Here is a 5310-nt window from a genome sequence, read left to right on the forward strand (position 1 = left end):
TAGGTTGGCTCTGCAGAAGTGTGAAGGCAATGTGAGGCCACTGATGAATTTTATTTACTGACTTAAGGGAAAAAAAATCATCACTTAATTTATAAGGCCTGACCTAGATGAAACCCCCAAGAGCCAGGCTCTTACTTGAAAATGCACATCAGTGTCTTCATATTCAATTAGTGTGATTTTCCAAGACATAACCACTGCTCCCGGCCAGTGTCCAGCCACTGGAAACGCAATCAATCATGCCAGACATCATAAGCTTAATGCAAGCCCCCTGAGTGCATCATACAGAGACAAAGAGAAAACAATGAGGAAAAAAGAAAAAAAGGTAAAGCTTTGCTAAGTAAACACAATTCACACACAGAATTTCAAATTGCTCTTCTCCCACTCAGTGGAAGAAGATGTCTCACTGATGATAAACAGTGGAGACCGATACCTGAGCAAATCTCCTCGAGAGATATCCTTTGACAAGAGGCTAAACAAAGAAAAAAAATCCAAGACATACCTTCTCATATTGGCATATAAATAATATAGTCAATACCTTAACCTTTCCCCCTCACAGCTGTAAAGCTCCTTGAAGGGCATTATGTTACAAGTAAACAAATTAAGTGAATAATTTGTAGTTACAAGACTCTACGGGAACAGGGCTGGAACTCAACTGAAGTCTCTGGCTAAACGTTCAGAACTTTGATCTATCATGCAAGGTCCTAAGATATACAAAATACTGTACTAGCTTGGGATGAGTACAATGAGAGAAGTGTAAATTTCCTGCTGTCAATGAGCCTATACCTAAAATGATGGACCCTGAGATCTGGAAGGCACTGACAGATAATATACCCCAGACCTTTGGTATCTTGTTGATGAAGAAACTAAGGTCACATAAATTACAAGATTTATTTAAAGTTACACAGTTAGTCTCTGTCTAAAAGTCTGGTCTAAAATTCAGTTGTTCTAACCCTTCACTCATTTTTTTCCCCACTTGACAATGATAAGTCATATGCCTGGGCTAGAGTAGAGTGATCCTCGCTCAAGGCAGACCTGAGGTGTGGATCTATCTGCTGAAAGTTGTTAAGGGGTACTGCTCAACCCATATACACTTTGATTTACAGGAAAGCTGAAGAGCCTCCTGGATAGAATGATGCAGTCATATCCTCATCTGGACTTTGATATCACAGTGATGTCTAACAGAAAGGATGTGCATCCAAAGAAGCTAAATTGCCAGAGGAGACTGAAGAATGCCTCCTCCTTCCAATCACAAATCAATATCCTATGTGAAGAAGGTATCAGGCACAATGAGCCAAGGTGAGTAAAAGGCTTAAAGATAGAGAGTGAAGAAAAAAAAAAAAAAGATAGAGAGTGAAGCACTTCAGGAGTGAGCAGTGGCTCAGATTCACTTTGCAGAATGCGTTTCATGCCCTAGGGATCCCCCAAATTACTTGAGAGAACATGGAACTCTGAAATGGGGACTAGATTCCTATTATCACACAAACAGTAGCCAATAAGATTCAAATAATATTGCTAACATGACCTTGTTACAACCCCCAAACTAGTAATCCTTGGGTGGCTTCAGTTTACTTTTTAAAAAAATCTAAAATAAGACCAGGACATACTTAATAAAAGAGTAGGCAATGGCTCAAGAGACTTGGCGTCATGGAATTACAGAGTGGTTTCATTGTGAGCTGAGCTGATCAAGGCTACAAATATCAGAAAGATCAGTTCATAGACTAAATGATAAAATTAAAGAGCAAGGCCTAATTATGGAACTCCATAAGCTTCAGTATCTTTTTTGGATTCTTGGTCATATCAGTGAATTCTGACTTTTAGCTCAGACTAGAAAAACATCCTAAATCTTCTAAGATTTCATATATAGGCCTTTTTCTTAAAGCATTATATCACATAATTTTTAAAGAAAATTTAAATATCAAGACATCTTCTGAGATGATTAGAGAATTCCTGGGGAATAAAAACTAGGCCTGGCAATTGCATGAGATATATGTATTAAATACTACTCGGTGAGTTATTTATTTCTAGTCTACCTCTACAACAAGATTTTTAAGTTTAGAGATAACTCTACATACGGTGGTAGGAAATAATTTTATAACTGAAGAAAATATTGGAGATAATCTAACTCATTTGTTTTCAATCTGGAGTGGGTACCAAAATCATACACAAAACTCTAGAAGTATCTATATAGCACCAAGTCCATGGTACTTGATTTATAAAAGCCCCAATGATGATTTTGACATGCTTCTCTGGTTGAGTAGCCTTTATTGAATCCGTCCTCCTCCCAACATACTACCCAGAGCAAATGAATAACCAGACATATAGCTTGAAATATCTTAAATGTATGCCAATTTTATTTTTGTACAGCTCTAATTATTTGAGGATTCTTATATATGCTAATTAATGTTCTATTTTCATGTATTTTCTATTTATCTTGGATTAAGAGCAATACAGAAAAGTCTATTCCCTCCACTTCAAGTCATCCCAACTTTTAAAATTTACACATGAGCAAACTATAATTTGCAAAAGTAATCAGACTAAAGTCAGAACTGTAATTAAGACTCAGGTCTTCAAACCTTAATCCACTGCTTCATCCACTATGTAGGCTGAATTCTAAATTTTCTCTCACCACTAAAATGCTATTCCTTAATGCTGCAGTTCTCAACCCTGTCAGACTCAATGCCCCTTTATATAAGAAATTTTTACTCTCCTAAGATGAAATTCATGGATAATACAGTCTATCTACACACATAACTTTTAAAAAAGCAATGTAATTATGATCTAAATTAATATATTTTAAAATATTATGTATTTCAATATAAATGTTTGGGCATAACTATACTATATTAGTAGAATCACTGGGAAGCTACAGATGCACAGTGACTCAGGTATATTGTAATATCATGAGCAGCACTGCAAAGAGTGACATACTTTTTTAAAATGATTACTAACTCCAGGAAAAGAACAAAATAAAATACAACTTTCTCAAATTTCCACAATAGTAGAATTCCTGAAAATCACTTATCTTTAAACTATGCAAAATTATTTTGCATTTATATATAAAATGGGTTTGTTTCTCAGATCAAGAATTGTAAACAGGTGTTTTGTGTACATTAATATCACGTGGAACATTCTGAAGTTGTGAGGGAAGAAACACAATTTATCATTTAGGTTTCTTGAGCACTAAAGGTATCTGGCATCCCAAGAGCCACCCACTAAATGCCAGGAGTGCCACCTCTAATAATTAGAACAATGAATGTTGTCCCAACAAATTTTCAAGGGAAAGGAACTACCCTCACAGAAAACCACAGTATAAGTGATTATTATAAGAAGTACAAAAGATCTCCCAATACTGATTCTACATAAACTTATATCAATACTCAAAGAGAATTTAAATATCAGCAAATATCTATTTTTTCATGTAAAGGAAAATTTAATGGACATTTGCAGGCAAAAGACACAAAGCAGGTTGGTAAAACTCAAGCCTCCTGACTTAAGCCTCAATCCTCATCCTCAATAGTAATTTGCTGAAATAAGATTGGTGGTATGTGCCAAGTATTTGGGGGTTTTTGTTAAAGAAGATTTAGACTATTGAAGTTTGACATATTTCCCATTTTTATTAGTGAATTATTGTTTTATATAAAACTTGCTATTTTTAATAAAGTTGGAATTTCACATTACTAGTATCACTGTATATCCTGATTTGCCTTCCACACTAGCAAAAATATTATTAGTAATGCCAACTTTACCCCTCCAAATGTCCCCACTTTCATAATAAATTACTATTTATGATTACCTCACTCCCAAATATTATGTTTGCTCTAAAACTTGTTGAATAGCTTTACTAACCAACTAAAACTTCTGATAACAAATCATTTTGATGAGTGTGAACTGTCTCTCATTCAATTTGCTTTGTACCATCAATATCCTTCCTTAAACTCTAGTCATGTTCTGCAAACTATGAGTTACAAAAAACAAAGTGATTGATGACCCTGATGTTACAGAATGCCTTCATTTGAGCTAACTGATCTGCAGAATTTACATTAGAAAACATTAGGACAACTGGCCAGGATTACTCATTCTGCCTCTGGTCCAGAGGCTCAATATTTCTTCAGGACTACTGAAAAGAAGGGTCTATTGGCCATATTCTAACTGCAAAAATGTATTTATGATTAAATGCAGAGGGTTCTGGTAAAGGAACTCTGTGCATGAAATGTAAGCAGATGAACACCTATGAAAAGTAGGAAAGGAGAACTGGGAGGATCATCCTTCGTGGTGCATTATGTGTGATCATTTTATCATGGAGGTCAGGAGAAACTGTCCTCTGTGAAATTAAATTATGATTTGTTGTATTACTGTTTCCGAGTTCAGCTTTCAAAATGCATCAGTTTTCTGGGTCCCATGTTTACTAAATTTGAGGAGGCAAAAACTGTTCCCAATTCACCATACCTCCTCTCTTTACTTGATACAAATAACTTTAGCAGCCTATATACACATGGTGTGTGTATTAGTATTCACTTGCTGTTACATCAAATCACCACATATTTATCAGTTTAAGCAATATAAATATGTTATCTTACAGTTCTATAGGTCAGAAGACCTATACAGATTTCACTGGACTAAAATCAGTGTCAGTAGGGCTATATTTATTTCTGGAGCCTCTCACAGATAATCCATTTTCCTGCTTTTTCCAAATTCGATGTGAAACACATTCCTTGGTTCATGGCCCTCCTCCTCTCTTCAAAGCAAGCCTGCAGTGGATTGAATCCTTTCCATATTCTATTGATATCTCTCAGACCATTCTTCTGTAGTCACATCTGCCTCTGACCAGTTAGGAAAGATTCTCTGCTTTCAAGGTTTCATGTGATCAGATTGGGCCCACCCAGATAATGCAGGATAATTTTCCCATCTCAAGGTCTGAAACCTTAGTTACAGCTGCACAATGGCTTTCGAAACAGAGGTTAACATACTCACAGGTTCTGGGGATTAGAATGTGGACATCTTTATGGGGCCATTGTTCTGGCTATCACAGAATTAAACCAAGTCAAATAGTCTAGACAGAAGTCCTGCCTTCAATGGTATGGGAAAAATTGCATCTCCTGTTCATTTTATAAAATAATATTAAATGTTGCCATAACTTCATTGGGCTAATCCCCAGAATTGCTGCACCTGAGCTATTGGCTAGTAGGTATATTTTCCTGGGTGCAGAATTACTTAATCAGTAAGAATATTAAACTGGGATATGTAATGAAAACTGAAATATATGCCCTTCTCAAAAAAAATGTTTTAAAAAAATTCCCTCAAACATTTGAT

Source organism: Lipotes vexillifer, unplaced genomic scaffold (genome assembly GCF_000442215.2).
Source record: "Lipotes vexillifer unplaced genomic scaffold, Lipotes_vexillifer_v1.1 scaffold317, whole genome shotgun sequence".
NCBI lineage: Eukaryota > Metazoa > Chordata > Mammalia > Artiodactyla > Lipotidae > Lipotes > Lipotes vexillifer.